Source organism: Bombina bombina, chromosome 4, assembly GCF_027579735.1.
Source record: "Bombina bombina isolate aBomBom1 chromosome 4, aBomBom1.pri, whole genome shotgun sequence".
Lineage (NCBI taxonomy): Eukaryota > Metazoa > Chordata > Amphibia > Anura > Bombinatoridae > Bombina > Bombina bombina.
This window is the reverse complement of record NC_069502.1, coordinates 875,000,430-875,013,048: the sequence shown is the minus strand read 5'-3', so window position 1 is coordinate 875,013,048 and position 12,619 is coordinate 875,000,430. Positions and strand designations below refer to the sequence as shown.

General features: G+C 42.1%; 1 protein-coding gene across 1 annotated transcript in view; it reads right to left on the bottom strand.

Moving 5' to 3' along the window:
• LOC128658036 (gastrula zinc finger protein XlCGF17.1-like) overlaps window positions 1-12,619 on the bottom strand; it is a 119,904-nt gene that overhangs the window by 77,864 nt on the left and 29,421 nt on the right. The window lies entirely within an intron of this gene.

The window sequence follows — 12,619 nt, the reverse complement described above, 5'->3', positions numbered from 1 at the left end:
GATTGAACTTGAATCTGATTGGCTGATTCCATCAGCCAATCAGAATTTTCCTACCTTAATTCCGATTGGCTGATAGAATCCTATCAGCCAATCGGAATTCGAGGGACGCCATCTTGGATGACGTCATTTAAAGGAACCGTCATTCGTCAGGAAGTCGTCGGCCAGGATGGATGTGTCAGGAACTTACCTGTTGCCGCCCACTGTTGTGTCATACTGTTCCTGCCCTTTAAATTCTAGCTACGCCCTGTTCCTAGTGCTTAGTATTGTTGTTGATTTCTCTCAAGAAGCTGCAAGCTCCTAAGCTACATGTTGAAAGTATAACAAAAGAAGATTCCATTGTTAGTTCTCTAACTAACACTCTCATTCTGGATTACAAAATCTCGCAGTTTGTGCTGCAGCAAATCTGAGGATTTAATGTTCAGAACGGATCACTCTCTCTACTGTCTGCTTTATTTGGGCATCTAAACTAACTGTATCTCAAGCCACATTGCTCACTCTGATATTGGCTATTATCCACTATACCAAGCTCCGGATTCCTTTACACTCACATACCGCTAACGGAGACCAAAGATTACTGCAACTCTGCTCCGACATCAGCGTGTGACGTCACCCGTCAATCACGGCTTCCGACCGTCAACGCCCACTCATCCCCGCTCAGGAGAGCGGAAGGCTACACTGTATCACCGTCTCTCTGCACATCAAAGGTACTCAGCAGCCAACTGAATACGGACACTTGTAGTTCAGGTACTTGCAAGTTCTTTTCAGTTACAGTGTGATCTTAATATCTGCTGCTCCCAATTGCATATGAACTCACAAGACATCGATTACTCTGTCATCACACTAAACAAATGGGTTGTTGTTCAAAGCCTATCATAATTCCCTTTTAGATTCACAAGGATTGTTGGGGAAGATTGTTTAGCAACTATCATCAACTCACAAATTGTAATACTATACTAGTTACAATTTGTTAAGCTACAGCAATAATTCCACTGAGCAAGAAGCTATTGGATACAGTGTTCCAATAGATATTCCTTAAGTGGTACAACTCTATAAGATCTGCAGCTGAGATCACGTACACCAATATTACCATATTGGAAAAGTCTCCTTCAGGAAATAAGCCTTACAGGATGTTCCGCGTCGGCGGGATGAAGATGGATCCGGAAGAAAGAAGATTGAAGATGCCGCTTGATAGAAGACTTCAGCCGGATGATGGATCTCTTCAGCCCCCGCTTGGATCAAGACTTCAGCCCGATGATGGACCTCTTCAGCCGGATGATGGACCTCTTCAGCCCGATGATGGACCTCTTCAGCCGGATGATGGACCTCTTCAGCCCCCGCTTGGGCTTGGATGAAGACTTCGGAGCCTCCTCTGAACGGATCAGTGATACCCGGCATGGTGAAGATAAGGTAGGGAGATCTTCAGGGGCTTAGTGTTAGGTTTATTTAAGGGGGGTTTGGGTTAGATTAGGGGTATGTGGGTGGTGGGTTGTAATGTTGGGGGGGGGTATTGTATGTTTTTTTTTACAGGCAAAAGAGCAGAATTCTTTGGGGCATGCCCAGCAAAAGGCCTTAAGGGCTGGTAAGGTAAAAGAGCTTTTCAATTTTTATTTTAGAATAGGGTAGGGCATTTTTTTATTTTGGGGGGCTTTGTTATTTTATTAGGGGGCTTAGAGTAGGTGTAATTAGCTTAAAATTGTTGTAATATTTTTCTAATGTTTGTAAATAATTTTTTTATTTTTTGTAACTTAGTTCTTTTTTTATTTTTTGTACTTTAGTTAGTTTATTTAATTGTATGTATTTGTATTTAATTAATTTATTGATAGTATAGTGTTAGGTTTAATTGTATTTAATTGTAGGTATATTATTTAATTAATTTATTGATAGTGTAGTGTTAGGTTTAATTGTAACTTAGGTTAGGATTTATTTTACAGGTAATGTTTTAATTATTTTAACTAGGTAGCTATTAAATAGTTATTAACTATTTAATAGCTATTGTACCTGGTTAAAATAAATAAAATGTTGCCTGTAAAATAAATATTATTCCTAAAATAGCTACAATATAATTATAATTTATATTGTAGCTATATTATTTTACAGGTAAGTATTTAGCTTTAAATAGGAATCATTTATTTAATAAGAGTTAATTTATTTTGTTAGATTTAAATTATATTTAACATAGGGGGGTGTTAGTGTTAGGGTTAGACTTAGCTTTAGGGGTTAATACATTTATTAGAGTAGCGGTGAGGTCCGGTCGGCAGATTAGGGGTTAAAACTTGAAGTTAGGTGTCGGTGATGTTAGGGAGGGCAGATTAGGGGTTAATACTATTTATTATAGGGTTATTGAGGTGGGAGTGAGGCGGATTAGGGGTTAATAAATTTATTATAGTAGCGGTGAGGTCCGGTCGGCAGATTAGGGGTTAAAAAGTGTAGGTAGGTGGCGGCGACGTTGGGGGCGGCAGATTAGGGGTTAATAAATATAATATAGGGGTCGGCGGTGTTAGGGGCAGCAGATTAGGGGTACATAGGGATAATGTAGGTTGCGGCGGTGTATGGAGCGGCAGATTAGGGGTTAATAATAATATGCAGGGGTCAGCGATAGCGGGGGCGGCAGATTAGAGGTTAATAAGTGTAAGGTTAGGGGTGTTTAGACTCGGGGTACATGTTAGGGTGTTAAGTGCAAACGTAGGAAGTGTTTCCCCATAGGAAACAATGGGGCTGCGTTAGGAGCTGAACGCTGCTTTTTTGCAGGTGTTAGACTTTCAGCTCAAACGGCCCCATTGTTTCCTATGGGGAAATTGTGCACGAGCATGTTTTTGAAGCTGGCCGCGTCCGTAAGCACCGCTGGTATTGAGAGTTGCAGTGGTGGTAAATTATGCTCTACGCTCCCTTTTTGGAGCCTAACGCAGCCCTTCTGTGAACTCTAAATACCAGCGGTATTTAAAAGGTGCGGGGAAAAAAAAGCATGCGTAGCTAACGCACCCCTTTGGCCGCAGAACTCTAAATATAGCGGATAGATTCTCTAAATAAAACAATAGCAGAATCTCAATAATAAATATTCTGAGCCAACAAATGGAATAACTCCTTTCTATTCATAAAGAAGGTTAACCCCTATCTCCACAACACATTTCATAGAGTCTGCACACTGCTATAACTAACCCCAAACATAGGGTAATTTAGTCCCAAATAGTTGCAAATTAACGGTTAACCCCTTCAGTGCCAGCCTCCTAGCCCCAGAAGACAAAAAAAAGGCACTTACGTGCCCATGTAGCTGTCCGGCAGCTCACCCGGTATGAAAGGAAGCCACTCCTTACAGAGACCTGTAAAAAACATAATTTATGCTTACCTGATAAATTCCTTTCTCCTGTAGTGTAGTCAGTCCACGGGTCATCCATTACTTATGGGATTATATCTCCTCCCTAACAGGAAGTGCAAGAGGATCACCCAAGCAGAGCTGCTATATAGCTCCTCCCCTCTACGTCATACCCAGTCTTTCGACCGAAACCAAACGAGAAAGGAGAAACTACAGGGTGCAGTGGTGACTGGAGTTTAATTTAAAAATTTTAGACCTGCCTTAAACAACAGGGCGGGCCGTGGACTGACTACACTACAGGAGAAAGGAATTTATCAGGTAAGCATAAATTATGTTTTCTCCTGTTAAGTGTAGTCAGTCCACGGGTCATCCATTACTTATGGGATACCAATACCAAAGCTAAAAGTACACGGATGACGGGAGGGAAAGGCAGGATCTTTACACGGAAGGAACCACTGCCTGTAGAACCTTTCTCCCAAAAACAGCCTCCGAAGAAGCAAAAGTGTCAAATTTGTAAAATTTTGAAAAAGTGTGAAGTGAAGACCAAGTTGCAGCCTTGCAAATCTGTTCAACAGAGGCCTCATTCTTAAAGGCCCAAGTGGAAGCCACAGCTCTAGTAGAATGAGCTGTAATCCTTTCAGGAGGCTGCTGTCCAGCAGTCTCATATGCTAAACGTATTATGCTACGAAGCCAAAAAGAGAGAGAGGTAGCCGAAGCTTTTTGACCTCTCCTCTGTCCAGAATAAACGACAAACAGGGAAGAAGTTTGACGAAAATCCTTAGTTGCCTGCAAATAAAATTTCAGGGCACGGACGACGTCCAGATTGTGCAGAAGTCGTTCCTTCTTTGAAGAAGGGTTAGGGCACAATGATGGAACAACAATCTCTTGATTGATATTCTTGTTAGTGACTACCTTAGGTAAGAACCCAGGTTAAGTACGCAGGACTACCTTGTCTGAATGAAAAATCAGATAAGGAGAATCACAATGTAAGGCCGATAACTCAGAGACTCTTCGAGCCGAGGAAATAGCCATTAAAAACAGAACTTTCCAAGATAACAGCTTGATATCAATGGAATGAAGGGGTTCAAACGGAACACCTTACAGAACGTTAAGAGCTAAGTTTAAGCTCCACGGCGGAGCAACAGTCTTAAACACAGGCTTAATCCTAGCCAAAGCCTGACAAAAAGCCTGAACGTCTGGAACTTCTGACAGACGTTTGTGTAAAAGGATAGACAGAGCTGAGATCTGTCCCTTTAACGAACTAGCAGATAAACCCTTTTCTAAACCTTCTTGTAGAAAAGACAATATCCTAGGAATCCTAACCTTACTCCATGAGTAACTCTTGGATTCGCACCAATATAAGTATTTACGCCATATTTTATGGTAAATTTTCCTGGTAACAGGTTTCCTAGCCTGTATTAAGGTATCAATCACTGACTCCGAGAATCCCCGCTTTGATAGAATCAAGCGTTCAATCTCCATGCAGTCAGCCTCAGAGAAATTAGATTTGGATGTTTGAAAGGACCCTGAATCAGAAGGTCCTGTCTCAGAGGCAGAGACCATGGTGGACAGGACGACATGTTCACTAGATCTGCATACCAGGTCCTGCGTGGCCACGCAGGCGCTATTAGAATCATCGATGCTCTCTCCTGTTTGATCCTGGCAATCAATCAAGGAAGCATCGGGAAGGGTGGAAACACATAAGCCATGTTGAAAACCCAAGGTGCTGTCACAGCATCTATCAGTACCGCTCCCGGGTCCCTGGACCTGGATCCGTAACAAGGAAGCTTGGCGTTCTGGCGAGACGCCATGAGATCCAGATCTGGTTTGCCCCAATGATGAAGCAGTTGGGCAAACACCTCCGGATGAAGTTCCCACTCCCCCGGATGAAAAGTCTGGCGACTTAGGAAATCCGCCTCCCAGTTCTCCACGCCTGGGATGTGGATCGCTGACAGGTGGCAAGAGTGAGACTCTGCCAGCGAATTATCTTTGAGACTTCCATCATCGCTAGGGAACTCCTTGTCCCTCCCTGATGGTTGATGTAAGCCACAGTCGTGATGTTGTCCGACTGAAACCTGATGAACCTCAGAGTTGCTAACTGAGGCCAAGCCAGAAGAGCATTTAAAACTGCTCTTAATTCCAGAATGTTTATTGGAAGGAGTCTCTCCTCCTGAGTCCATGATCCCTGAGCCTTCAGGGAATTCCAGACAGCGCCCCAACCTAGCAGGCTGGCGTCTGTTGTCACAATCGTCCAATCTGGCCTGCTGAAGGGCATCCCCCTGGACAGATGTGGCCAAGAAAGCCACCATAGAAGAGAATCTCTGGTCTCTTGATCCAGATTTAGCATAGGGGACAAATCTGAGTAATCCCCATTCCACTGACTTAGCATGCACAATTGCAGCGGTCTGAGATGCAGGCGTGCAAAAGGTACTATGTCCATTGCCGCTACCATTAAGCCGATTACCTCCATGCATTGAGCCACTGACGGGTGTTGAATGGAATGAAGGACACGGCAAGCATTTAGAAGTTTTGATAACCTGTCCTCTGTCAGGTAAATTTTCATTTCTACAGAATCTATAAGAGTCCCCAAGAAGGGAACTCTTGTGAGTGGCAATAGAGAACTCTTTTCTACGTTCACCTTCCACCCATGCGACCTTAGAAATGCCAGAACTAACTCTGTATGAGACTTGGCAGTTTGGAAACTTGACGCTTGTATCAGAATGTCGTCTAGGTACGGAGCTACCGCTATTCCTCGCGGTCTTAGTACCGCCAGAAGAGAGCCCAGAACCTTTGTAAAGATTCTTGGAGCTGTAGCTAACCCGAAGGGAAGAGCTACAAACTGGTAATGCCTGTTTAGGAAGGCAAACCTTAGATACCGGTAATGATCCTTGTGAATCGGTATGTGAAGGTAGGCATACTTTAAATCCACTGTGGTCATGTACTGACCCTTTTGGATCATAGGTAAGATGGTCCGAATAGTTTCCATTTTGAACGATGGAACTCTTAGGAATTTGTTTAGGATCTTTAAGTCCAAGATTGGTCTGAAGGTTCCCTATTTTTTGGGAACCACAAACAGATTTGAGTAAAACCCTTGTCCGTGTTCCGACCGCGGAACTGGGTGGATCACTCCCATTAGTAAAAGGTCTTGTACACAGCGTAGAAACGCCTCTTTCTTTATCTGGTTTGCTGACAACCTTGAAAGATGAAATCTCCCTTTTGGAGGAGAAGCTTTGAAGTCCAGAAGATATCCCTGAGATATGATCTCTAACGCCCAGGGATCCTGGACATCTCTTGCCCAAGCCTGGGCGAAGAGAGAAAGTCTGCCCCCCCCACTAGATCCGTTTCCGGATCTGGGGCCCTCACTTCATGCTGTCTTAGGGGCAGCAGCAGGTTTTCTGGCCTGCTTGCCCTTGTTCCAGGACTGGTTAGGTTTCCAGCCCTGTCTGTAGCGAGCAACAGTTCCTTCCTGTCTTGGAGCGGAGGAAGTTGATGCTGCTCCTGCCTTGAAGTTACGAAAGGCACGAAAATTAGACTGTTTAGCCCTTGGTTTGGCCCTGTCTTGAGGCAGGGCATGGCCCTTACCTCCAGTAATGTCAGCGATAATTTCTTTCAAACCGGGCCCGAATAATGTCTGCCCTTTGAAAGGGATGTTAAGTAATTTAGATTTAGAAGTCACATCGGCTGACCAGGATTTAAGCCACAGCGCTCTACGCGCTTGAATGGCGAATCCGGAGTTCTTAGCCGTAAGTTTAGTTAAGTGTACTACGGCATCAGAAATAAATGAATTAGCTAGCTTAAGGACTTTAATCTTGTCTATAATCTCATCCAATGGAGCTGTGCTAAGGGTCTCTTCCAGAGACTCAAACCAGAATGCCGCCGCAGCCGTGAGAGGCGCAATGCATGCAAGGGGTTGTAATATAAAAACCTTGCTGAACAAACATTTTCTTAAGGTAACCCTCTAACTTTTTATCCATTGGATCTGAAAAAGCACAGCTATCCTCCACCGGGATAGTGGTGCGCTTAGCCAGAGTAGAAACTGCTCCCTCCACCTTAGGGATCGTCTGCCATAAGTCCCGTGTGGTGGCGTCTATTGGAAACATTTTTCTAAATATAGGAGGGGGTGAAAAAGGCACACCGGGTCTATCCCACTCCTTGTTAACAATTTCTGTAAGCCTTTTAGGTATAGGAAAAACGTCAGTACACGCCGGGTACCCGCAAAATATTTATCCAGCCTACATATTTCTCTGGAATTGCAACCGTGTTACAATCATTCAGAGCCGCTAATACCTCCCCTAGTAATACACGGAGGTTCTCAAGCTTAAATTTAAAATTTGAAATGTCTGAGTCCAGTTTACTTGGATTAGATCCGTCACCCACAGAATGAAGCTCTCCGTCCTCATGTTCTGCAAATTGTGACGCAGTATCAGACATGGCTCTATTATTATCAGCACACTCTGTTCTTACCCCAGAGTGATCGTGTTTACCCCTAAATTCTGGCAATTTAGATAGTACTTCAGTCATAACATTAGCCATGTCTTGCAAAGTGATTTGTATGGGCCGCCCTGATGTACTTGGCGCCACAATATCACGCACCTCCTGAGCGGGAGGCGAAGGTACTGACACGTGAGGAGAGTTAGTCGGCATAACTTCCCCCTCGTTGTCTGGTGAAATTTTCTTTACATGTACAGATTGGCTTTTATTTAAAGTAGCATCAATGCAATTAGTACACAAATTTCTATTGGGCTCCACATTGGCCTTTAAACATATTGAACAAAGAGATTCATCTGTGTCAGACATGTTTAAACAGACTAGCAATGAGACTAGCAAGCTTGGAAAATACTTTTCAAATAAATTTACAAGCAATATAAAAAACGCTACTGTGCCTTTAAGAAGCACAAAAAAAAAAAAAAACTGTCACAGTTGAAATAACAATGAACCAAATTAGTTATAGCAACCAAATTTTCACAGTAAATGCATTAAGTTAGCAAAGGATTGCACCCACCAGCAAATGGATGATTAACCCCTTAGTACCCAAAAACGGATAACAATTTAATATTAACGTTTTTATCACAGTCAAAACACACTCTCACAGGTCTGCTGTGAGTGATTACCTCCCTCAAAACTAGTTTTGGAGACCCCTGGGCTCTGTAGAGACGTCCTGGATCATGGAGGAAGAAATAGGAAGACTGTGACTAAATTTTTACTGCGCAAAAAAGCGCTAAAATAGGCCCCTCCCACTCATATTACAACAGTGGGGAAGCTCAGTAAACTGATTTTATTCAGAAACAAACGACAGCCATGTGGTAAAAATCATGCCCATAAAGTTTTATCACCAAGTACCTCAGAAAAAAACGATTAACATGCCAGTAAACGTTTTAAAAATAAAATTATGAAATGTTATTAATAAGCCTGCTGCTAGTCGCTTTCACTGCAGTGGAGGCTCAAATATTACTTAAATATATACAGTATTTTCTTAGTGAAATTCCATTCCCCAGAAATACCTCAGTGTATACATACATACATATCAGCCTGATACCAGTCGCTACTACTGCATTTAAGGCTGCACTTACATTACATCGGTATTAGCAGTATTTTCTCAGTCAATTCCATTCCTTAGAAAATAATATACTGCAACATACCTCCTTGCAGGTGAGCCCTGCCTGCTATCCCCTGTTCTGAAGTTACCTCACTCCTCAGAATGGCCGAGAACAGCAAGTGGATCTTAGTTACGACCGCTAAGATCATACACAAACTCAGGTAGATTCTTCTTCTAATGCTGCCTGAGAAGAAACAACACACTCCGGTGCCGTTTAAAATAACAAACTTTTGATTGAAGAAATAAAAACTAAGTTTAACAACCACAGTCCTCTCACACGTCCTATCTATTAGTTAGGTGCAAGAGAATGACTGGGTATGACGTAGAGGGGAGGAGCTATATAGCAGCTCTGCTTGGGTGATCCTCTTGCACTTCCTGTTAGGGAGGAGATATAATCCCATAAGTAATGGATGACCCGTGGACTGACTACACTTAACAGGAGAAACATAATTTATGTAAGAACTTTACTGATAAATTCATTTCTTTCATAGTGGCAAGAGTCCATGAGCTAGTGACGTATGGGATATACATTCCTATCCTACCAGGAGGGGGCAAAGTTTCCAAAACCTCAAAATGCCTATAAATACACCTCCCACCTCACTCATACCTTAGTTTAACGTGTAGTCAAATGGTGAGGGTGTAAAAGAAGGAGTTAAAAGCATACAAAAAGAAGAACTGGAAAAAATAAAGTGCTGTATACAAAAAAATCATAACCACAAAAAATAGGGTGGGTCTCATGGACTCTTGCCACTATGAAAGAAATTAATTAAGTTCTTACATAATTTTTTTTTTCTTTCATGTAAGTGGCAAGAGTGGGCAAGAGTCCATGAGCTAGTGACGTATGGGATATAAACCCAAGATGCACAAAGAAGACCAAGTTGCTGCTTTGCAAATTTGATCAACTGAAGCTTCATTCTTGAAAGCCCAAGGAGTGGCAACTGATCTAGTAAAATGAGCTGTAATTATCTGAGGCGGAGACTGCCCCACTTCCAAATAAGCTTTGTGAATAAAAAGTTTCAACCAAGATGCCCAGATAAATGGCAGAGGCTTTCTGACCTTTTTCCTGGAGCCAGAAAAAATATCAAATAGACTAGAAGTCTTTCTGAAATCTTTAGTAGCCTCAATATAATATTTCAAAGCTCTTACCACATCCAAAGAAGGACGAACCAAGCAGGCTCCTTGAACAATAAGGTGATGGTCTAACCACCAAAGACCTTTCAAGAGTATAAGAGTATTCTTAGGATTAGGACAAAAGGAAAGGAACAACAATTTCCCTATTAATGTCGTTAGAATTCACAACTTTAGGCAAAAATTTAAATGAAGTCCACAAAACAGCTTTAGCTTGATGAGAAATCAGATAAGTAGACACTCAAGAGAGAGCAGACAATTCAGAAACTCTTCTAGCAGAAAAGATAGCCAAAAGAAATAACACTTTCCAAGAAAGTAATTTAATATCCAGAGAATGCAGAGGCTCAAAAGAAGGAGCCTGTAAAATTTTCAAAACCAAATTGAGACTCCAAGAGGAGAAATAGATTTAATAACAGGTTTATTACAAATCAAAGCCTGAACAAAACAATGAATATCAGAAGTTTAGCAATTTCTCCAGAAAGTGGAGAAATTTGACCTTTCAAAGTATTTGCAGACGAACCTTATCCAAACCATCCTGAAGAAACTGTAAAATCCTAGGAATTCTGAAAGAATGCCAATCATAATTATGAGTGGAACATCATGAAATATAGGTTTTCCAAACCCGAAGATACATTTTCCTTGAAACAGACTCACGAGCCTGTATCATATTGCTAATAACTGAGTCAGAGAAACTTCTATGACTTAGCACTAAGCGTTCAATTTCCAGGCCTTCAAATTTAGAGATTTGAGATCCTGATGGAAAAAAGGCTCTTGAGACAGAAGGTCTGACCTTAAAGGAAGTGGCCAAGGCTGGCAACTGGACATCCGGACAAGATCCTGCATACCAAAACCTGTGAGGCCATGCTGGTGCTATCAGGAAACGCATTAGATTGTTCCATTACAATCTTGGAGATCACCCTTGGAAGAAGGAAAAATATAAGCAGATTGGTAAAAGCCAAGGAACTGCTAAGGCATCCACCAGCTGAGGATCCCTGGACCTGGAAAGTTTATCTGGGAAGCTCTTGTTTAGACTAGAGGCCATCAGATCTATTTCTGGAAGACCCCACATCTGTACAAGATGAAAAAAACACATCTGTATGGAGAGACCACTCCCCCGGATGTAAAGTCTGACGGCTGAGATAATCCGCTTCCCAACTGTCTACACCTGGGATATGAATCGAAGAAATTTGACAACAGTTGGATTCCGTCCAAGAAAGTATCGGAGATACTTCCTACATTGCTGAAGGACTGCGAGTCCCTCCTTGATGATTGACATATGCCACTGTTGTGATACTGCCTGTTTGAAAACAAGTGAAAAGTTCCCTCTGCATTAGAGGCCATGTCTGAAGAGTTCTGAAAATAGCACGGAGTTATAAAATATTGATTGGTAACCTTGCCTCTTGAGGATTCCAAACCCCTTGTGCTGTCAGAGACCCCCCAGACAGCTCCCCAACCTGAGAGACTTGCATCTGTTGAGATCACAGTCCAGGAAGGACGAACCAAGGAGGCTCCTTGAACAATAAGGTGATGGTCTAACCACCAAGTCAGAGAGAGTTGAGTGTTGGGATTTAAGTATATAAGTTGTGATATCAGAGTATAATCCCTGCACCATTGGTGCAACATACAAAGCTGTAGAGGCCTAATATGAAAACGAGCAAAGGGGATTGCGTCCGATGCTGCAATCATGAGACCTAAAACTTCCATGCACATAGCCACTGAAGGGAATGATAGAGACTGAAGGTTTAGACAAGCTAAAACCAACTTCATTTGTCTCTGGTCTGTCAGAGAAAGAGTCATGGACACTGAATCTCTTTTTGTAAATTGATCTTCCAACATGTCTTTGAAGAAACCACACTAGTTGTTTAGTGAGATTCTTCTAAATGAAAAGATTGAGCTAGTACCAAGATATTGTCCAAATAAGGAAACACTTCAGCACCTTCTCTCTGATTACAGATAGAAGGGCACCTAAAACTATTAAGAATATTCTTGGTGCTGTTGGAAGGCCAAACGGAAGAGCGACATATTTGGTATGCTTGTTTAGAAAAGAGAATCTCAGAAAACGATAGTGGATCTGGATGAATCGGATTGTGAAGGTAAGCGTCCTGAAAGGTCTATTGTGGACATGAAGTGACCTTGCTGAACAAAAGGCAGAATAGTCCTTATAGTCACCATCTTGAAAGTTGGGACTCTTATAAAATAGGTCTGAAAGAATTTTCCTTCATAGGTACAATGAATAGACCCTGAGCTTTTACTGTTTTCTTTTTTTTTTTGTTACATGGGTAAGAAAGAATCTTCCCAAAGGAAGTCTTATTTTGAATCTATTTGACACCCCTAAGAAATTATATTCTGAATTCACTGATTTTGGACAGAGTCTGTCCAAGCTCTTTGAAATAGGTTTAGTCTGCCCCTACCAGAAGAAATGGCTTGAGGGCGCGCACTGTCATATAGGTTTAGGGCAAGGCTTGGATTTATTCCAATTCGGAGATGGTCTCCAATTAGAGCCAGAGGCCTTAGGGGAAGGAGTGGTTTTCTGTTCTCTATTCTGACGAAAGAAACAAAGACGTTGGGAGCTTTAAATCTACCCT